This window comes from Ranitomeya variabilis, chromosome 1 (assembly GCF_051348905.1).
Source record: "Ranitomeya variabilis isolate aRanVar5 chromosome 1, aRanVar5.hap1, whole genome shotgun sequence".
In the NCBI taxonomy this organism is placed as follows: domain Eukaryota; kingdom Metazoa; phylum Chordata; class Amphibia; order Anura; family Dendrobatidae; genus Ranitomeya; species Ranitomeya variabilis.
Genome location: NC_135232.1, coordinates 124964459 through 124989093, shown reverse-complemented (window position 1 = coordinate 124989093; position 24635 = coordinate 124964459).

Here is a 24635-nt window from a genome sequence, read left to right as displayed (position 1 = left end):
AATTTTTTTTCCGTTTTCTAGTACACGACATGCTAAAACCAATGATGTCGTTCAAAAGTACAACTTGTCCCGCAAAAAATATGCTTTCACATGGCCAAATTGACAAAAAATAAAAAAGTTATGGCTCTGGGAAAGAGGGGAGTGAAAAACGAACACGGGAAAACTGAAAATCCCAAGGTCATGAAGGGGTTAATTAGCATTTAATTTAAAAAAAAAAATGGAAAAACAACAGCGTGGGCTCCCGCGCAGTCTTCTGTGCCAGAGGGGGAAAGCCGATGGCCGGGGGCCAATATTTGTAGCCTGCTATGAATATCACCCCGCAGCTGTCTGCGTAGCCTTTACTGGCTATTAAAATATGGGGACCCCCCAAAAAAATGACGAGGGGTCCCCCTATATTTTATAGCCAGAAATGCTATGCAGACAGCTGCGGGCTGATATTCATAGCCTAGAGAGGGGCCATGGATATTGCCCCCCCCCCCTGGCTACAAATACCAGTCCGCAGCTGCCCCGGAAATGGCGCATCTGTAAGATGCGCCAATTCCGGCACTTAGCCCCTCTCTTCCCACTCCCGTGTAGCGGTGGGATATGGGGTAATAAGGGGTTAATGTCACCTTGCTATCGTAAGGTGACATTAAGCCGGGTTAATAACGGAGAGGCGTCAATAGGACGCCTATCCATTATTAATCCAATACTAGTAAAGGGTTAGTAAAACACACACACATTAGGAAAAAAGTATTTTAATATTCTCCATTTAACCATACTTAGATCATCGTGGGACAATCGTGGATTTCTGCGGACAGGGAGTATATTGGTTGTTTGTTATTTTAATCTTTTTTTTACAGATGACACTGGCTTTGGGGATCAAAATGACAAGTAACGGTGAGTATGTAATCTATGTTTAATGTACTGTATGTCTGTATGTATGTAATGTATGTACTGTATGAATGTATTGTATGTAGTATGTATGTAGTATGTATGTATGTAGTATGTATGTATGTTGTATGTAGTATATATGTAGTATGTATGTATGTATGTAGTATGTATGTAGTATGTATGTATGTTGTATGTAGTATGTATGTAGTATGCATGTATGTAGTATGTTGTATGTATGTAGCATGTATGTAGCATGTAGCATGTTTGTAGTATGTAGTATGTATGTAGCATGTATGTAGCATGTATGTAGTATGTATGTAGCATGAATGTAGTATGTATGTAGCATGTATGTAGCATGTAGTATGTATGTATGTAGTATGTATGTAGTATGTGTGTAGCATGTATGTAGTATGTATGTAGTATGTATGTAGTATGTAGTATGTATGTAGCATGTATGTAGCATGTAGTATGTATGTAACATGTACCCGATATTTACAGTATCGGAATGCTCAACACTAGTCATAAGTAACAACGAATGAATACCTCTGAATCATTGACTGCTATGGGCATTAAAGGGAAGAAACTAATAGTGTTGCCACCATTCTATCCTTACCTCAACCTATTAAGAACTTCTGGAGTATCCTCCAGCAAAAGGTCTATGAGGGTAGGAGGCAGTTCACATCAATACAGCAGCTCTGGGAGGCTATTCTGACATCGTGCAAAGAAATTCAAGCAGAAGCTATTCAAAAATGTACACGTTCACTGAATGCAAGAATTGTGAAGGTGATATCAAATAATGTACCCTGCACTGATCTGCGGCGAGCAGGCTTTTCTGGGACTAAGTCCTGTTTTGCACACATTGAGCATGCCCAGGGTAGTATTTCTCAGTGGAGATCAAGGGTCACATGCTCAGGGACTGCAGCAACTTCCATTGGTCCTCCAGGAAGGTCCTGTACCTGATCAAGTTCTGTGGCAGCCTTCCATTGGTCCTTCTTGGAAGGTCCTGTAGGTGCTACAGCTATAAAAGGTTCTTATGACCGCACGGCCATGCTCTAGTGTCAAATATGTACGAGCTCAGCGCCAGTGTGGTCATGTGTGTGGTCAGGGACCTGGCTGAAATAAGCCCCTAGAATGCTGGCACCTCCGGCGAGGAGTTTTGTGTATGCAGTCAGGGACCCGGCTGAAATAAGCCCCTAGAATGCTGGCAACTCCGGTGAGGAGTTTATGTGTGTATTCAGGGCTGGCTAATAGCCGATAGAATTCCGGCTCCACCGGAGAGGAGCTGCATGTTGGTTGGACTGCATGACCACTGTCACCTCTACACAGTAGCAGTGTCCCCTGTGAGCTAAACAGGGCACAGCATTCTCTTTACTACGGGCTCTGTGAAGTAACAGAGTTGGTTCTAATTTGCTTCGCTGCCTTACTTAGCAGCAGATTATTTCATGCACGGTGGATCACGGGTTGCGAACGCACCTATCCCATCTAATAAACATATTCGGTGCGTTCCGCTAACCCTAACAACAGTATGACCTAAAATCCAACAAATAAGCTTTTCCAGTTCTTTACAACCTATAAAATATTTGTAAACTATGCTATACGTAATAATTTGGAACAGTCCATTTTTAGGTTTTTTAAAAATACTGTTATCACTGGGAGATTTGTCCAGTAAAATGTGACCATATACCACTACCCAAAATGCTAGAGGCACTGTTGTTTTTCAATTACTATGACAAGAGATCCTTCAGAGGGTGTTGTTAATGAAATTGAGTAATAATGAATTAGTCTATAACACTCAATGTTAGCAACAAGAAGAAAAAATAGTCAAGTTTTTAGTCCAACACTGTTGACGTAAGAGTGGGTTAGAGTGGTGTCGTAGAGGTTACCGAACATTGGAAAGACACCGTTGCCATGGTTTCAGTTATAATAATAGATTACATTTTGCATTGTTGCTTTTTAGATCTCCATTCAGTGATATCACATAGAAATACCTTGGAAGGTTACCCTGACTCAGTCTTGTGAATGACAATGATTTTGAACATATTGAATGTAATGCACACTCACAGGTTAGATGTCAAATACTATATTTTTCTGAGTCCTGATGATCAAGCACACAAACTACTATACTGTAATGTATTTTTCCAATTTCCTGTCTTTGGCATTTTTTCTAATATTTTATAAGACAGGTATAATAATCATACTGTTTCCTTGCGTCAAAGTCAACCAATGATGAAAAAAATAAAAAGGGTCTGAACACCCTTTTTCGTGGTAACTCTAATAAATTCAAGTGCTTTGCATAACATGGTATTCAACTAAATATACAATTGTTTGCAAATTGTGGATTTTTTAAAAACCTAACGATAAGAGTCCTATCGGATTATTAGGCAACTTCAGGGATTATAAATGTAATCATTTTGCTATGTCAAATTTTGTTTGTTTCTTCTCACTTTATGATAAATGATATAAAATCAATTCCACTTAATAAGCTTTTTCTCCCTTCATAAGAGGTTCATTGAGAAGCATTAAACAAGCCATGGGCAGGTATGGGACAGGATTTTATTAAAGCAGTCATTGTTTAAGAAATTAGGGAATCCTCACACTTTGTCTAGGGTCACACGACTGTTTTTCTCTAATCCGAGAAAATTGGTCCAACTATGCTGATCACACTCTGATCACTCTCTGATCAGCGTGTCATCCAATTTTCTCAGATGAGAATAAAAAAATAAATTTCCATCTCCTCCATTTAGTCTGTCTGTGAGAAACGGGCCACACTCTGATGTAGTGACAGACATGAATGGCTGAATGCAATCCGATACTCGGATGCAACTCATGATTGCAGCAATTTTTTTTCTATGATCAAGTACGTGAGAGGATTAAGTTGGACATATGTGCCCTATAACCCCATAGAATAACATAGGGACAAGTGATATCCATCAAAATCATGGGGACCACTTGTCAGATAGTTACAGTGGTGTGCATGAGCCCTAAGAGTGTCCAACATCCAGCATCTCTATACCAATCAGCTCCAGCGGCGGCCAAATATGGACAATCAACAGATCCTAACATCCGTACTCAGTTCACCATGTAGTGACTGTTCCTCCCATTAATTTCGATAATAGCTGAGCTGCTTTTCTTTAGGAATGGCATGTAACCTAAATAAGGTCAGGAAACAGACATGCATTGCAATGGGTGCTGGCACTGTTATGGAATAATTGACTGCAAATTACATTATTCCATTTATTTGGAAGCATATAGAATTTATTGTTTCACATTAGGTGGCATAGATCATTACAGGTTTTAGCTCCTATGATCGAATCCTTCTTTATCTGATAAACGTGTAATGATCTCCACTATTACAAGTGTAACGATGAATCCTTTATTGCATCCAATTAGTTTTCATGAGTTAGACAGATATTCTATGACAGTGCCTGAAATTGGTCCTACTATTCCATTTAACCCCTTAATCCCATATGACGTACTATCCCGTCAAGGTGACCTGGGACTTAATTCCTAATGACGGGATAGTACGTCATATCCGATCGCGGCCGGGTGTCAGCTGACTATTGCAACTGACATCCGGCACTATGTGCCAGGAGCGGTCACGGACCGCCACCAGCACATTAACCTCCGGCACACTGCAATCAAACATGATCGCAGAGTTCCGGCGGTACAGGGAAGCATCGCGCAGGAGGGGGCTCCCTGCGTGCTTCCCTGAGATGATCGGTACAAGGCGATGTGCTCACCTTGTACCGAGCATCTCCTCTCTGCAGGCCCCGGATGCAAAATGACCACGGCGCTACTTCCGGGTCCTGCAGGGAGGTGGCTTACCAAGTACCTGCTCAGAGCAGGCGCTGGTAGGCCAGGAGCAGGGCACGTCAGATCGCTGATCTGAAACAGTGCTCTGCAAAGTGTCAGATCAGCGATCTGTCACTATACAGTGATGTCCCCCCTGGGACAAAGTAAAAAAGTTAAAAAAAAATTTTTTAGATGTGTAAAAAAAAATTTCCTAAATAAAGAAATAATAAATAAATTGTTCCCATAAATAAATTTCTTTATATAAATTAAAAAAACAATAAAAGTACACATATTTAGTATCACCGCGTCCGTAACGACGTGACCTATAAAACTTTCCCACTAGTTAACCCCTTTAGTGAACACCGTAAAAAAAAAAACAGGCACAAAACTTTTATTATCATACCGCCGAACAAAAAGTGGAATAACACGCGAGCAAAAAGATGGATATAAATATCCATGATACCACTGAAAACGTCATCTTGTCCCGCAAAAAACAAGCTGCCATACAGCATCATCAGCAAAAAAATAAAAAAGTTATAATCCTCAGAACAAAGCGATGCCCAAAAAATTAATTTTTCTATAAAATAGTTTTTATCGTATAAAAGCGCCAAAACATAAAAAAATTATGTAAATGAGGTATCGCTGTAATCGTACTGACCCGAAGAATAAAACTGCTTTATCCATTTTACCAAACGTGGAACGGTAAAAACGCCCCCCCCCAAAAGGAATTCATGAATAGCTGTTTTTTGGTCATTCTGCCTCACAAAAATCGGAATAAAAAGCAATCAAAAAATGTCACATGCCCAAAATTGGTACCAATAAAAACGTCAACTCGTCCCACAAAAAAAAAAAAACCTCACATGACTCTGTGGACCAAAATATGGAAAAATTATAGGTCTCAAAATGTGGTAACGCAAAAAAATTTTTTTGCAATAAATAGCGTCTTTTAGTGTGTGACAGCTGCCAATCATAAAAATCCGCTAAAAAACCCTCTATAAAAGTAAATCAAACCCCTTTCATCACCCCCTTAGTTAGGGAAACATAAAAAAATTAAAAAAATGTATTTATTTCCATTTTCCCATTAGGGCTAGGGTTAGGGTTAGGGCTGGGGTTAGGGCTAGGGTTAGGGTTAGGGTTAGGGCTAGGGCTAGGGTTAGGGCTAGGGTTAAGGCTAGGGTTGAGGCTAGGGTTGGGGTTAGGGTTGGGGTTAGGGTTAGGGGTGGGGCTAGGGCTAGGGTTGGGGCTAGGGTTGGGGCTAGGTTTAGGGCTACAGTTAGGGTTAGGGCTACAGTTAGGGTTGGGGCTAAAGTTAGGCTTAGGGCTGGGGCTAAAGTTAGGGTTAGGGCTGGGGCTAATGTTAGGGTTAGGGTTGGGGCTAAAGTTAGGGTTAGGGTTGGGGCTAAAGTTAGAGTTAGGGTTGGGGCTAAAGGTAGGGTTAGGGTTGGGGCTAAAGTTAGGGTTGGGGCTAAAGTTAGGGTAAGGGTTTGGATTACATTTACGGTTGGGATTAGGGTTAGGGATGTGTCAGTGTTAGGGGTGTGGTCAGGGTTAGGGTTGGGATGAGGGTTAGGGGTGTGTTTGGGATAGGGTTTCAGTTAGAATTGGGGGTTTCCACTGTTTAGGTACAGCAGGGCTCTTGAAACGCAACATGGCGTCCGATCTCAATTCCAGCCAATTCTGCATTGAAAAAGTAAAACACTGCTCCTTCCCTTCCGAGCTCTCCCGTGCGCCAAAACAGGGGTTTACCCCAACATATGGGGTATCAGCATACTTAGGACAAATTGGACAACAACAATTGAGGTCCAATTTCATTTGTTACCCTTGGGAAAATAAAAATTTGGGGAACTAAAAAAAATTTTTGTGGGAAAAAAATTAATTTTTATTTTCACGACTGCGTTATAAACTGTAGTGAAACACTTAGGTGTTCAAAGTTCTCACAACACATCTAGATAAGTTCCTTGGGGAGGTCTAGTTTCTAATATGGGGTCACTTGTGGGGGATTTCTTCTGTTTAGGTGCATCAGGGGCTCTGCCATGCACCCAAACAGTGGTTTACCCCCACATATGGGGTATCGGCGTACTCAGGACAAATGGCACAACAACTTTTGGGGTCCAATTTCTTCTCTTACCCTTGGAAAATAAAAAAATAGGGGCAAAAATATCATATTTGTGAAAAAATATGATTTTTTATTTTGATGGCTCTGCATTATAAATTTCTGTGAAGCACTTGGTGGGTTTGGTGAAGCACTTGGTGGTGTCACTTGTGGTGGGTTTCAATGTTTAGGCACATCAAGGGATCTCCAAATGCAAAATGGCGTCCCATCTCAATTCCAGTCAATTTTGCATTGAAAAGTCGAACGGCGCTCCTTCCCTTCCGAGCTCTGCCATGCGCCCAAACAGTGGTTTACCCCCACATATGGGGTATCTACATACTCAGATACATACTCAGAACAAATGGCACAACAACTTCTGGAGTCCAATTTCTTATCTTACCCTTGGGAAAATAAAAAATTGGCGGCAAAAAGATCATATTTGTGAAAAAATATGATTTTTTATTTTGACGGCTCTGCATTATAAACTTCTGTGAAGCACTTGGTGGGTCAAAGTGCTCACCACACATCTAGGTAAGTTCCTTAGGGAGTCTTTTTTCCAAAATGGTGTCACTTGTGGGGGGTTTCAATGTTTAGGCACATCAGGGGCTCTCCAAACGCAACATGGCGTCCCATCTCAATTCCAGTCAATTTTGCATTGAAAAGTCAAATGGCGCTCCTTCCCTTCCGAGCTCTGCCATGTGCCCAAACAGTGGTTTACCCCCACATATGGGGTATCGGCATACTCAGAACAAATGGCACAACAACTTTTGGGGTCCAATTTCTTCTCTTACCCTTGAGAAAATAAAAAATTGGGGGCCAAAATACCATATTTGAGAAAAAATATGATTTTTTATTTTGACGGCTCTGCATTATAAAGTTTTGTGAGGCACTTGGTGGGTCCAAGTGCTCACCACACATCTAGATAAGTTCCTTATGGGGTCTACTTTCAAAAATGGTGTCACTTGTGGGGGGTTTCAATGTTTAGGCACATCAGGGGATCTCCAAACGCAACATGGCGTCCCATCTCAATTCCAGTCAATTTTGCATTGAAAAGTCAAACGGCGCTGCTTCCCTTCCGATCTCTGCCAAGCACCCAAACAGTGGTTTACACCCACATATGGGGTATCAGCATACTCAGAACAAATTGTACAACAACTTTTGTGGTCCATTTTCTCCTGTTACCCTTCGTAAAATAAAACAAATTGGAGCTGAAATACATTTTTTGTGAAAAAAAGTTAAATGTTCATTTTTTAAAAAAAATTCCAAAAATTCCTGTAAGACACCTGAAGGGTTAATAAACTTTTTGAATGTGGTTTTGAGCACCTTGAGGGGTGCAGTTTTTAGAATGGTGTCACAATTGGTTATTTTCGATCATATAGACCCCTCAAAATGACTTCAAATGTGATGTGGTCCCTAAAAAATATTGGTGTTGTAAAAATGAGAAATTGCTGGTCAATTTTTAACCCTTATAACTCCCTAACAAAAAAAAAAATTGGTCCAAAATTGTGCTCATGTAAAGTAGACATGTGGGAAATGTTACTTATTATTTTGTGTGACATATCTCTGGGGCATAAAAATTCAAAATTGGAAAATTTTCAACATTTTCACAAAACTTCCTTTTTTTCCCAAATAAACGAAAGTTATATCGAATAAATTTTACCACTACCATGAAGTACAATATGTCCTGAGAAAACAATGTCAGAATCACTGGGATCCGTTGAAGCGTTCCAGAGTTATAACCTCATAAAAGGACAGTGGTCAGAATTGTAAAAATTGGCCCGGTCTAAATGGGAGCAGCATGGAGAAGATGCCTGCATGCCTTTCTGACTCACATATGGGTATCTGGGAATAATCTTGTCAGACTATTGCACCAGTTTAAGGACTTATAAGAAGACCTACTAAACCAAACGTTAATTTTATTTAAAAAGAAAAATGCTAAGAAACATTTTTTCCTTTACAATTACTTGTATATAACGCAAAATAACAAAATAATAATAATAAAAATGATACCTCCCTTTTTGCACATGTTCACACGGAGCGTTTTGGCTTCAGCTTTCTCTTTTACATTTGTGATGGCACTCACTGCTATATTTGGGAGGTCCCTCCCTCATTCAAAATTCTTAGCTAGATAGTGGAATACATATTCCCCATCGCTTTACAATGCCAGCTAAAACATGCCCATTTGAATTTCGGGCTTCGCCCGCCACCACCGCCACGTCTACCTTCATGTCATTATGCCACCCTCGCTTCACATTTTCAGAGGGCCATCAAGTGACATGAAACCTGAGTTTGGGAAGAACCCACAGGTGGCTCTGTAACATACATTTGGGAGAGCTCTCACTCCTACATTCAGGAGGTGTCTGTTAGGAGTCGAGTTCCCGCCGCTGCACAGGGGGAATCTCGAACCATGTCTGCTGCGGTCTCCCATTCTTCTCCAGCCGCAGTAGAGACGTTGGTCCCAGCGTCTTGCTCAGTCTCACTCTGTGCATAGGGTTAGTGCTGCTTTTCCAGCTTCTGCCATTGAAGCCAGTGCTGGGCAGCGGCGAGCAGACGCTTTTGGGACTAAGTCCTGCTTTTCCCCTTTCTGAGCATGCCCAGGGCAAGATCTCCCGTTGGAGATCGAGGGTCACATGCTCAGATACTGCAGCAGATCCCATTGGTCCTCCAGGAAGGTCCTGAAGGTGCTCAACTTCTGTGGCAGCCTCCCATTGGTCCTTCTGGGAAGGTCCTGTACATGCTGCAGCTATAAAATGTTCGCATGACCGCACGGCCATGCGCTAGTGTAAACTTGTAAATGTGTGTTGATGTGTGAAAGTCGTTCATTAATTATCCCCTCTCTTGTGTATGACTGCCCGCGTAAGGTGGATGATTGCTATCTAGCACCCGACTTAGCCATCAGCACGTAACACACAAAACAGCGTCTAATTACTGTGACCGCCAGTGCGGTGCCGTTCGCTTTCACAGCGCTTTCCTGACCCAAGCCTGGGTGGTTAGTGGTGTCCGCCAGTGCGGCACCGCATGCACTCTCGTGCATCTTTATTATTATTTCTTTCACTTTGATACCCCAGTTGCGGTGTCGAGCGCAAGAGGTCTATATGAACTCAAATCCTGTGTCTTGGGATTGAGTTCTGAGACTCCTTGCTTGCGCTCTTGGTGTGGTACCGCGGCCCTGTGGCGCAACAGGGTTCGCTTCCTTCACACAGAGTGAAGTTAACCCGTGTGTGTATCCACATTGTACCGCAATATAGTCCATCATTACTTGGCAGCAGGTTCCATCTCTGCACGGTGGACCCCGGGCTGCGAATGCACCTTACTCTATCTTTCTTATTATTTGGTGTGTTCCGCTAGCCCTAACAGTGTCTCCCTCATTCAAAATTGTTCACTAGTCGAAAACATATTTCGCAGCACTTTACAATGCCAGCTAAAACATGCCCATTTGAATTTTGGGCATCGCCCACCACCACCACCACCACTGCCATGTCATTTTGCAGCCCTTGCTTTACATTTTCAGAGGGCCAGCAGGTGGCGTTAAACCTGAGTTTGTGAGCTTCACAGTTCATTTTGTCCACCGGATCCCAATGAAACCACTGTCATAGCGGGTGAAGCCACTGTGAGGTGAATATAATACAGGAGCTGGGGGAGCTGTATGATCAATGTCAGCAAATTGGATTCTACCAGACACCAAAAGCATTTGAATTTAATTCTAAATACAGTGTATGTGAAACAAGGTGGCATGGGGTGGTAGTCATAGCTGAGTCCACTAGGTCACAGTCAGTGAACACGCCGGCCCCTTGAACATGAAATGACAGTTCTAGTCCCAGCATCGGGTCAAAGTGGGTTACCTCAGACATCTGGCTCCTCTCCATGCTGGAACGGATGCACCACGCATCACACGTTGTAGGGCCCAACAGTGGCAACTTGTATTTAATAAAGGTGATGAAGAAAGGAAGGTACAATTCCTGAGCTGACCCTATCTCCAGCAATGGCTGCAGCAGCAGAGGCAGTAGCTCCTGACAAATTCCAGGAGCTGCAAGTCTCTCAGGTAACTCCCAGGCAGATCCCAGGAGCTGCAAATCTCTTGTGGGGCACACACGGAGTACCTGTGCCCACTGGCCGACAGTCCACTGGCAGCTCTGTTCCCCTCCAGGGGTATGGCCAGATCCCAGCAGGGGAGCACACCTGGCCACAGGCAAGTCTGCCTGGGCACTGAGCTGCAGACAGGGAGTTCCTGTCTGCTTGGAAGCTGCTAACCCAACCTCCTGGGTTAATTTCTTCTGTTCCTGCCTCTAACATGTGCATGGCAGGCACAGCTCACTACAGTAGATGCTAATAACAATGCAAAACACAAGGGACATCACAGCACATACATTACAATGATACAGCATAAAGACCACAAACAAAGGACATCACATGAATATAGCATCAATGCATTAATAAACAGGTACACTGTCCGGGTACGGCATAAGGGCCCAGCACACGAGAAAGAGGGGGCAGACAAAGGTCCCCACCACCTCCTTACATGTGCAAGTGGAGGCCTGTATTGTGGTCTGTGAGGCCTGAAACCCATGTCAGGAACATGTACAAGCCTCATTTTACTTTAAAGCAGTCTCCTCAAGGGAAAGGGACAGGAGTGCAATTGACCAATCTGCACAAGCCTACACTTCTTCTGGAAACTACCCAACCAGGCAGAATGTATCTTTTGCATAGTTTTGAGCAGCAACAAAGTAATTACAGGCTATGTCCCGACTCCCAGAGAGTGACGATGTCTGTGGAGTGTATTTTCTGAGGTGACAGGCAGTGCTGCAGAGCTCAGGTAAAAGACTTAGCGTGGCAATGACCATGTTCCAATATGTGTAAGGCTGTGGCCTGAATAGGTCTGTGGAGCGTATTAACCCAGTCTCTTAGACATGCTTATAATATACAGAAATTGGCCAATACCCTACCACCATTTTTTTTAACAAAATGTTGAAAATTTAAGAGAAGCAACAGTTTAATAAAGATACAAGTAAATTTTGCAATTATTATAAATGCTATAGATAGGGAATAAAAGCTTCCCTATTGCACAATGTACAAAGTTTTCCAAAAATTACAAAAATTAAAGGGGTCTGTATCTTACTGTATGTGTCTTTCTGTCTTTTCATATAGTGTATGTAAATATCTGGTTTCAGATATATACAGTATATATATATATATATATATATATATATATATACTGTATATATACACACAGGGTCAGATTGGGGTGTCAGGGGCCTACCAGCGGAATGGACTCTAGGGTCCCACCCTAAAGCTATATGCAAATATCTGTCAGTCGTTATCCCCATTATAGTGGAGCATCGACTGTAAAACACTGGCGGCTCCAGCACGTCTACTGTGTGCCCTCATAACTGGGATGTATAATTACGGTAGTTTACATTAATGGGGTTCTTTGGTTAAAGCAAGTTATCACCGATCCATGGGCTCTACAAGATAGGTGATCACTTAGGTCCAACCATTAGGAACTACACTGATCGGAAGAATCAGGAAATTTTATCCCTGACAGGACACTTATCCCCATTTTAAAATGCAGCAGCTTGTGAGATGTCTGACCGCGGCTCCATTCATTCTCTGGGGCTTCCAGAAAAAAACAAGTGCAGCCACTCAGGGAATGAATGGATCTGTGGTCAAGTTGGACATGCCACTCCAGTCTAATGGGGATAAAAGGTTCCACATTTTGCTGAATGGGTCCAAGCAGTCAGACCCCTAACAATCAATATGTTATCACTTATCCTATATGGGGGAGTTAGGTCAATAATTAGAGCATCAAATCAAAATACACCAAATACAATATGTAAGAAATAATGATAAAGTGGCAAACAAAAATGGGCATATATGGGGTACAATATGGTAGAATCAGAAAAATAAAAAATGTATACAGAAACCAATCATAATAAAAAATGCAAAATTTTATTGACAAAAAAATAACCAAAAAGATAGACAAGGTTATTAAAAAGTGGGAAACCAAACAATTGACACCAGGAACCACCACATGTTATGAAAAGGCTAGCACACTTCACAGGAAAATGCATCCAAGAAAGAGCCAAAAATTCCCAGTGAAAAAAAATTATCCTGAAGGAGTGTGACGAACTGCAAGGGTAAAAAATCATTATGGTACAAAGGTTACCTCTGGTGCGTACCGATGCCTGCCCCTACGCACGTTTTGGCTATCGCCTTCTTCTGGGAGAACTTTTTCAAAGTTTTTTTCACTAGGAATTTTAGGCTCTAAAAATTTCTTGGATGCATTACACTGTGAAATGTGCTAGCTTATCAATCTCCATGTACAACATCTTTATGACATGTGGTAGGTTCCTGGGGTCAATTTTTTGGCTTCCCACTTTTCAATAACCTTGTCTGTCTTTTTGGTTCTTTTTTGTCAATAATTTTTTTTATTTTTATTATTATTGGCTCCTGTGTACATTTTTTCTTTTTCTGATGTTATCTCTTATCCTGTAGAGAGATGATTACTTTTTTTCACAGGTGAACCCTTGTAAGTGCATCTCTGCCGCTGTGTTCCAAGTATCTAATCTCTAATGGAAATAAAGAATCTTTTCCTAATTAATATCAGAGAGAACAAATAACAGCAATATACAACATAATCCACTATACCAAGACCAATAATACCACATACAGGGAAGAAATACCGCCACACCATGACCAGACCACATATTACTACCACATAGTGACCGAATAATACAACTGTACATACAAGGAACAAATACAGCCACACCATGACCAGATCACGTTACCACCACAGTGACCTTATAATACCACATACAAGGAACAAAAAACAACACACTATGACCAGACCACATATTACCACCACATAGTGACCGAATAATACTACATACAAGGGACAAATAGTGCCACAACGTGACCAAACCACAAATTACCACCGCATAGTGACTGAATACTACAATACTGATCATGAAACAAACCACATTATTAACAACACCACTGTTATTACCACCAGTGACATTATACAGAGGAGCTCTTTATATAGTGTCAGTGTGCAGATAATACAGTGATCAACAGTTACATTATACACAGGAGATCTTTATACAGTGTCAGGGTACAGGTAATGCAGTTATCACCAGTGACATTACACACAAGAGCTTTGTATATAGTGTCAGTGTTAAGGTAATACAGCGATCACCGGTGACATTATACACAGGAGCTCTGTATATAGTGTCAGTGTACAGGTAATTTGAACAGTGTGAAAATGGATCCAGCTCACACACCAGGGTATTGATGAAAATCTTTAACTCGGCTTTATTTGGAAAAAATTCTTTTTAAAATGGTACAGCATCAATTGGGACATCTCAGACAACATTGCAAATATAAAATAGGTTCTGTTGACCAGTGTTCAAGAACTTTATTGTTTGAAACGTGTATGGTTCTTCTTATACATCACCCCTTTTTATATTTGCAATGTTCTAGTTGCCAAGTGCTGTGAAGCAGCAGGATTCCTGTGCTCCTATCCTGTACTGGAATAAAGCCTTAGGGGTGAGCTGATTTTCCATTTATTTACACTAGTGCACAAGTAATACAGTAATCACCAGAGACATTACACTGTTATCATTGGGAAGTTTCTTCAATAAAGTTCGATGTATACTCTAACGGGTGATGACTTTTATTAGACTGACTGTCATTTGCACCGACCATTTAGGAAAATCCAAGAAAAATGTAATTTGCATAATAATTTAGAACCTGATGTATCCATCAAGGTCTTTTGTGCTGCTCTCTCGCCCCTTCATATATCCACCCTGGTCCCTTGTCCTGGCCACATGCACAGAAGAAATTAAAAAAATAAAAATAAAAGATTCCTCTTACCTGCCTGCGCTCCCAACGCTGGGCGACATTCTCTTCCTCTGCGGGACCAGCGAGCTCATATTAAGATGGCCGCCGACCTAGCAGAGGCCGACGGCTGTCTTGTGTGTGCCCGTCACAGTGTTGATCAGGACACGCGCCACAGCGGTTCAGGTAATGAACACCATGTGTGAACGCCCCTGCACAGACTGTGCCTGTGCTTTTAAAGGCCAGTGCCCCTAAAAACCACAGACTTTTTTTATACTCTCCTTCCCACTTCCATCTCCTTGGTCCTCTGAAGGCCTTTTGTGCTACTCCTCCCCCATATATTTATCCTCCCCCATATATTTATCCTGGTCCTTTGTCTTGGCCGCATGAACAAAAGAAAAAAAAAAGATTCCTCTTACCTGCCTGCGCTCCCAGTGCCAGGCAGCATCCTCTTCCTCTGCAGGTTCGGTGCACTCGTATTAAGATGGCCGCCGACCTAGCAGAGGCCGACGGCTGACTTGTGTGTGCCCGTCACTTGTGCGTGCCAAGGCAGTTCAGGTAATGAATGCTGCGTGCGCGTGAACCTGCACAGACTGTACCTATGCTTTTAAAGGGAATTTGTCACCTACTTTTTTGTATATAAGCTTCGGCCACTGCCATCAGGGGCTTATCTACAGCATACTGTAGATAAGCCCCGATGTAACCTGAAAGATAAGAAAAACAAGTTATATTATACTCACCTGGGGGGGCGGTCCGGTGCGGTCGGGTCCGATGGGCGTCGTGGTCCAGGTCTGGCACCTCCCATCTTCATAAGATGACGTCCTCTTCCTTGCTTCTGTCACGGCTCCTGTGCAGGTGCACTTTATCTGCCCTGTTGAGGGCAGAGCAAAGTATTGCAGTGCACAGGTGCCAGGAAAGGTCCGAGAAGCCCACTGCCTGCGCACTGCAGTACTTTACACTGCCCCCAACAGGGCAGATAAAGTGCACCTACACAGGAGCAACAACAGAAGCAAAGAAGAGGATGTCATTGCATGAAGATGGGAGGCGCCGGACCTGGACCGCGACGCCCATCGGATTGGACAGCACCAGACCGCCCCCCCCAGGTGAATATAATCTAACTTGTTTTTCTTATCTTTCAGGTTACATTGGGGACTTATCTACTGCATTACAGAATGCTGTAGATAAGACCCTGATGGCGGTGGCCACAGCTTATATACAAAAAAGTAGATGACAGATTCCCTTTAAAGTGACCACGCCACTAAAAACCGCAGACTTTTTTTTTTACTCTCCTTCTCACCGCCATCTCCCTGGTCCACTGCAAGGACCCACTGGGGTTTTACCCAGTTCAGCTAACATAAAAAAATGTAAAAAAAACACAACATGAAGAGCAAACTCACCAAAACTTGTCAGATGACAAATGCACTCGCAGGGTGCAGTAGGTCCCCGATAATAAATGCTAAAGCAGCACAGGTGTAAGATACTGATGAGAGCAACCACCCACTCGCCCAAACTTTAGAGGGGTTGGCTGCCTAGTAGAAAAAATGCACACAGGTAAGGCTTGTATAAGACACTATTCACACAGATAAATGTGATGCACAGTGTCTGGACAACCTATTGATCACGCCCATAGTATTAGCAGGTGAGCTGTCCAGCACTATATATACACATGCAACACACAAGGGACAACATAGAGGGGCCCTGCTGCACCCTGCAAAAAGATGATAAAAAGTGCAAAAAAAGATGAAAAATTAAATAATGCATATTTATGGATAAGCCTGCAACCCAACATCAACGGTTTTCCCCAAGCCAGACCGACTATGTATATATATATATGTATATATATATATATATATATATATATATATATATATATATATATATACATACTGTATATATAAATACAGTATATCTACATATATATATATATATATATATATATATATATATATATATATATATATACTCAAAAAACGGAAAAGCAGCACAAAATAATTGAAAAAAACCAGAGACAGCAAAAAAGAGAAAAAAGGGAAATATAAATCACCAGCGGAAAAACAAGTGGCAACGAGGAGCAAGGATCAGGTTTAATTGTGAATATTTCTAAAAAAACTCTTACTGAATGTCAGGTATTGGCCCTGAATAAGGGTTTATGATTTGGACTTAGTACCCATGCGAACTGGTTCCAATTAAGCCTTGACTTGCAGTACTTCTTTAGGTTGATTAAGCTAAGGGATTGGTTTTGCCATAATCCGGGTATAGAAAAGGTGTCTGCTAGTGAATTTAATTTAAAACAGGTATCCCTTAGGAAAAGGAGTAACTTTATTCCTTTAGTTAATTCTCCAGTTATAGAAGCATTTGTATCTGCTGTGAGCAATGATATTGAGAAGTTGAAAAATGGGTGTCCAAAAAGATTCGAGCATCCTAATATGACAGTGGGGAAATGGAAGCCTTATGTGAGCTGGCACAAAATGAGGACAAAATGAGGAAATAATTATAAAAAAGGCGGACAAGGGAGGTGCAGTGGTTGTCTTAGATAGAACTGAATATATTGAGGAAATTAAGAGACAATTGGAGGACCCGGGGGTGTACGAGAGATTGTCTCATGATCCTAAGTTTGATATAGCAAGAGAAATTAAGACAATCTTAGAGAATGCTGTACATAAACAAATTATTGATCAGGATTTATATGATTTTCTGACCATTAAATTTCCAGTGACACCGGCAATATACAGGCTACCAAAGATCCACAAATCTCTCGTGCACCCCCCGGGTAGACCAATAGTGTCAGGATGTGGCTCTATTTTTTCAAATATTGGGATTTTTCTGGATAAAATCCTTAACCCAATTGCTGGTTGCGCGGAATCATTTGTTAGAGACACCACTGATTTTTTAGAAAAAATAAGTGGGATTGAGGTGTTTGGCGAAGTGGTTTTGGCATCGTTTAAATTCACCCTTGTACACTCTTGTACTAACATACAATTTTTGGATGTTAATGTTCAAATTGAGAATGGTAAATTTACTACTCAATTGTTTACAAAAGCCACAGATAGAAATGATTTATTGCTTTTCAATAGTCAACACCCCAGAAAAACTAAAGAGTCAATCCCGTATAGTCAGCTTTTGCGGGTCAAAAGAATTGAAAGTAACGAAGATTCTTTAAAAAAATCTATGGAAGGGACATGTAGGAAATTCTCTGAAAGAGGTTATCCAAAAAAATTGTTGCAAATACAGAAGAGTAAGGTTGATATGTTACCGAGAAAAGAACTACTACAGAAAAAACCTAAATTGAAGGAATTTGATCGTATTCCTTTTGTAACGTCGTATTGTGAGGAGAGTGGCAAAATTGCTGACATTATATGCAAACATTGGGGAATGCTTTATAAATGTTCTCCCGAAGTGAAGGAGTTCTCTAAACCACCAATTTTCTCATATAAACGTAGTCGAACTATTGCGTCTACTCTGGTGAAGTCTAATATAGGGTCATTTAAAAAACAGGGTCAGGTCACACTTACTGGCAACAGTAGGAAAGGTTGTTTTCCATGCTTGTCCTGTATTAACTGTAATTTGATGCTCAAGGGGTCTAATTTCTTTCATCCAATCACGAATGAGGAATATAGGATACAGCATTATTTGACATGCGACTCAGAGTTTGTTGTATATTTACTCCAGTGTCCTTGTTCCTTATGGTATGTCGGTGAAACTACGTGTGATTTCAAGACTAGAATCAATCAACACCGACATACCATAAGGAAGAAACGTTTGGATCTACCAGTGTCTAAGCATTTCACGGAGAAGTGTCATACGGAAAAACAACTGCGGTTCCGTATTATTGATATGGTACCGGTTCAGAGAAGGGGAGGTGACCGAATACGGTTACTTAAAAAGAAAGAGTTGGAATGGATAAAAAAACTGAATACTTTAAAACCTTATGGTTTTAATGTGGATTTCAAACTTAATTCAATTATGTAAATGTGATAGTGGTTATATTCTCTCCTAAGTGCATATTTTATATATATATTTTTTATGTTTTAAAAGAAACTTATGGAGTTATTTGTCCTTTTTCAGGTGTCCTATCTTACATACCGAGATACTGTGTTGTGGCTACGACTTTGACCAATGGACGATGGACCCATACTGATTATTCTATAATGTGGATTTTTTTGCTTTCCTTTTTCCTTGATTTCTGCATCTCTCTTGATATTTTGATTCTTTTGGATATATAATTATAGAGAATAAAAGCTTGAATTTATAAACATAGGAAACTCCCCTGCTTTGGTCATTTGGTCTTTTATGTCTCTCTAGGGATGTTGAAAATGTAGCCAAAGATTGGGTCATGTGCGTCATATTGTGGGGGTTTGGAAAAACACGGGGGGTACCAGCCCCCAAAGGTCTCCGTTTCCCTACTCAGGGTCAGGACCTTGGTGACGTATTACAGACTTATGTCTGGGTCCCTTTAAATATGGCGACACATCGAGTATGTTCCTGAATAGAGAAGACTCTTCTTATATATATGACCGTGTATTGAGTAGTTTAATTTTGTACATAATTTTTTTTATTTTTATATATATTTAATTTTTTATATATTTTTTATGTTTTTCATATTCTGTACAATAATTCCTGAGTAATGCAGAGTTCGGGGTTACTAGGATCGCTATTGTATTTTTTATATTGCTATTGCAATAGTTATGTGGTCCTGTCCTCCGTGTGGGCAAAGCCGCCCCTAGCTAATATGGCGCCATGGTCCTCGGATGGCTCTGAGCAGCAGCTGCAGGGCAGAGCATTGTGGGTCCCTGACTGTGATGTTACGGACATGTGCAGTAGGCATGTGGGAACGCCGTGATCATGGCTGCCATTCCTGAGCTGTGTATGTAAGTGTACTCGGATTATAATATCGTTAGTAAGGACACCTGATTTGTTTTTAATAACAATTGGCTATTAAGCTATTTTAAATTATTTTCACGCAGTATGGTATTCATAATACCCATCAATAGCTGTGGTTTGATGGGCTGAGTAACTTGCACAATTGCACTGCTACACTAATGATGCACAATAACACTGTTTAATACTATTGACTTTATTATATTTAATGATTTTCTAATGAGATATGTATGTGTTGGATATAAAATGTGGTCTCACCCTTGTATTCATTGCTTGACAAAGGATAACACATCCGAAACGTTGCCACGCCGTTCAGGCATTAAAATCCACTTTTTTTCAATTATTTTGTGCTGCTTTTCCTTTTTTTTAGTTTATTTTTGACCATTGGATTGCTGGTCGGAAGAGCTCTGCATGCCTTGTAAGGTAGTAATTTGATGCTGTTCCAATTTTTTCACTATATATATATATATATATATATATATATATATATATATATATATAGTGCTCAAAAAAATAAAGGGAACACTTAAACAACAGAGTATAACTCCAAGTAAATCAAACTTCTGGGAAATCAAACTGTCCACTTAAGAAGCAAAACTGCTTGACAATCAATTTCACATGCTGTTGTGCAAATTGAATAGACAACAGATGGAAATTATTGGCAATTATCCAGACACACTCAATAAAGGAGTGGTTCTGCAGGTGGGGACCACACACCACATCTCAGTACCAATGCTTTCTGGCTGATGTTTTGGTCATTTTTGAATGTTGGTTGTGCTTTCACACTCGTGGTAGCATGAGACGGATTCTACAACCCACACAAGTGGCCCAGGTAGTGCAGCTCCTCCAGGATGGCACATCAATGCGAGCTGTGGCAAGGTTTGTTGTGTCTGTCAGCGTAGTGTCCAGAGGCTGGAGGCGCTACCAGGAGACAGGCCAGTACACAAGTAGACATGGAGGGGGCCATAGGATGGCAAGAACTCAGCAGAAGGACCGCTATCTCAGCCTTTGTGCAAGGAGGAACAGGAGGAGCACTGCCAGAGCCCTGCAAAATGACCTCCAGCAGGCCACAAATGTGCATGTGTCTGCACATACGGTTAGAAACTGACTCCATGAGGATAGTCTGAGTGCCGACGTCCACAGATGGGGATTGTGCTCACAGTCCAACACCGTGCAGGATGCTTGGCATTTGCCACAGAACACCAGGATTGGCAAATTCGCCAATGGCGCCCTGTGCTCTTCACAGATGAAAGCAGATTCACGCTGAGCACATGTGACAGATGTGACAGAGTCTGGAGATGCCGTGGAGAGCGATCTGATGCCTGCAACATCCTTCAGCATGACCGGTTTGGCAGTGGGTCAGTATTGGTGTGGGGTGGCATTTCTTTGGAGGGTTGAACAGCCCTCCATGTGCTCGCCAGATGTAACCTGACTGCCATTAGGTACCGAGATGAGATCCTCAGACCCCTTGTGAGACCATATGCTAGTGCGGTTGGCCCTGGGTTCCTCCTAATGCAGGACAATGCCAGAGCTCATGTGGCTGGAGTGTGTCAGCAGTTCCTGCAAGATGAAGGCATTTAAGCTATGGACTGGCCCGCCCGTTCCCCAGACCTGAATCCAATTGAACACATCTGGGACTTCATGTCTCGCACCATCCACCAATGTGACGTTGCATCACAGACTGTTCAGGAGTTAGCTGATGCTTTAGTCCAAGTCTGCGAGGAGATCCCTCAGGAGACCATCTGCCGCCTCATCAGGAGCATGCCCAGGCATTGTAAGGCGGTCATACAGGCACGTGGAGGCCACACACACTACTGAGCATCATTTCCTTGTCTTGAGGCTTCTCCACTGAAGTTGAATAAGCCTGTAACTTAATTTCCACTTTGATTTTGAGCATCATTCCAACTTCAGACCTCCATGGGATATTTGTTGTGATTTAAGTTGATCATTTTTATGTTTTACTGTTCTCAACACATTCCACTATGTAATTAATAAAGATTTACAACTGGAATATTTCATTCAGTGATATCTAGGACGTGGGATTTTAGTGTTCCCTTTATTTTTTTGAGCAGTGTATATATATATTTATATATATATATATATATATTATATATATATATATATATATATATATATATATATATATATATATATATATACAGTGGATATGGGAAGTATTCAGACCCTTTAACCCCTTAATGACAGTCAATACGTCTTTTAACTGACCTGACATATAAGAGAATAGCCTCCCCATACAGGTAACAATCCAGCATCTGTCGGTTGTACACTATAGCTGACATCTTTCTGCATCAGCCACGATCAGTGTTTGCACCGTCCAAATCTGTTTAACCCCTTAGATGCTGCTGTAAATAGTGACTACATCATTATAAATGGTTAACAGAGTGTGGGGGCTTCCTCTTTATCCCAATTGGTGCCCTCAGATCATGATTGTGTGGTCCTGATGTTTGCTGTGGCAATTCATGAACAAATAGTGTCCTAATAATCTAACGGCTCTAGTAATCTGTTCAGAAGTTAGAAGCATTCAGGTGGTAAAAATACACATTTTAATTTCTGTCATACCACTTTGCATTAATTCCTGTAAAGCACCTGAAGGGTTAATAAACTACCTGACAGCAGTTTTCGATATGTCAGGTGGTGCTGTTTTTAAAATGGTATCACGTTTGGGGGTTTCCCAATATATGGGACCCCTAAAGTCACTTCAAACATGGATAAGTCCCTAAAAAATAAATTTAGTAAATTTCCTTGAAAAAATGAAAAATTGCTGCTACATTTTTAAACTTCCTAAAATGCTAACAAAATAAAATAACATTTTACAAATGGCGCTGATGTAAAGCAGACATGTGGGAAATGTTATTTATTAATGGTTAGCTGTGGTATGATCATCTGGATTAAAGGTATAATCATTCAAATTTTGAAAATTGCTAATTTTTTATTTTTTTCTCAACTTTTTGATATTTTTTGTAAATAAACACAAAACATATTGACCTAAATTTACCATTATCATAAAGTATAATATGCCATGAAAAAACAGTCTCAAAACCACTGGGATTTGTTGAAGCATTGCAGTTATTACCACATAAAGTGACACTGGTCAGATTTCAAAAATTTGGCTCCGTCACTAAGGGGTTAAATTTTTCACTTTTTCTTTCATTGCAACCATTTGGTAAATTCAAAAAAGTTCATTTTTTCCCATTAATGTACACTCTGCACCCCAACTTGACTGAAAAACAACAGAATTATAGTAATTTTTGCAAATTTAATAAGAAAAACAACTGAAGTATCACATGGTCATAAGTATTCAGACCCTTTGCTCAGATACTCACATTTAAGTCACATGCTGTCCATTTCCTTGTGTTCCTCCTTGAGATGGTTCTACTCCTTCAATGGAGTCCAGCTGTGTTTAATTAAACAGATAGGAATTTATTTGTAAAGGCACACACCTGTCTATATAAGACCTCACAGCTGACAGTGCATGTCAGACTAAATGAGAATCAGGAGGTCAAAGGAATTGGCCAAGGAGCTCAGAGACAGAATTGTGGCAAGGCACAGGTCTGGCCAAGGTTACAACAGAATTTCTGCAGTACTCAAGGTTCCAAAGAGCACAGTGGCCTCCATAATCCTTAAATGGAAGAGGATTGGGACCACCAGAAGTCTTCCTAGACCTTGCCGTCCAGCAAAACTGAGCAATCGTGGGAGGAGAGCCTTGGTGAGAGAGATAAAGAAGAACCTCAAGATCATTGTAACTGAGCTCCAGAGAAGCAGTAGGGAAATGGGAGAAAGCTCCACAAAGTGGAGTGGCCCAATGGAAGCCTCTCCTCAGTGCAAGTCTCTCCGGTGGACAACGATCAGGTCTATTGGCCTGAAATTCCTGCAGTACCTGTTGTAAATCAGGGGAGATGGCAGACAAAATCACCCCCTCTCTGAGGACACCAGCCGGTTCAGAAACTCCCGGAGAGTCAGGCACAAAGCTCCTAGAAAGAGCATCAGCCTTCACGTTCTTCGAACCCAGAAGGTATGAAACCACGAAATCGAAACGGGAGAAAAACAATCCACGCAGAAAGTACAAGAACCCCCACACCGACTCACGATGTGAGGGGCGCACTCTGCACCCCAGAGCTACCAGCAAGCGAAAAATCACATATAAGCAAGCTGGACTGAACACATCATATACTGAGAAACATATTCAAGGAAACAATGAGCAAAAAGAACTAGCAAGACTTAGCTTTTCAGAAAGAGACAGGTCACCAGGGAGATCCAGGAGAGGTCAGAACCAGTACTGAATACAACGACAGCAGGCAACAAGTAAAGGTCCAGGTGGAGTTAAATAGGAACCAGCATAGCAGGAAATGAGGCAGCTGAGCCCAGCTCCAGACCCGCAGTATCGCTAAAGGCCACCAGAGGTAGCCCAGACGGAACTCACAACAGGTATCTTCGTCACATTTCCTGCTATGCTGGTTCCTATTTAACTCCACCTGGACCTTTACTTGTTGCCTGCTGTCGTTGTATTCAGTACTGGTTCTGACCTCTCCTGGATCTCCCTGGTGACCTGTCTCTTTCTGAAAAGCTAAGTCTTGCTAGTTCTTTTTGCTCATTGTTTCCTTGAATATGTTTCTCAGTATATGATGTGTTCAGTCCAGCTTGCTTATATGTGATTTTTCGCTTGCTGGTAGCTCTGGGGTGCAGAGTGCACCCCTCACATCGTGAGTCGGTGTGGGGGTTCTTGTACTTTCTGCGTGGATTGTTTTTCTCCCGTTTCGATTTCGTGGTTTCATACCTTCCGGGTTCGAAGAACGTGAAGGCTGATGCTCTTTCTAGGAGCTTTGTGCCTGACTCTCCGGGAGTTTCTGAACCGGCTGGTGTCCTCAGAGAGGGGGTGATTTTGTCTGCCATTTCCCCTGATTTATGACAGGTACTGCAGGAATTTCAGGCCAATAGACCTGATCGTTGTCCACCGGAGAGACTGTTTGTCCCGGATAGATGGACCAGTAGAGTCATTTCCGAGGTTCATTCTTCGGTGTTGGCGGGTCACCCTGGGATTTTTGGTACCAGGGATTTGGTGGCTAGGTCCTTTTGGTGGCCTTCCTTGTCGCGGGATGTGCGTTCCTTTGTGCAGTCCTGTGGGATTTGTGCTCGGGCCAAGCCTTGC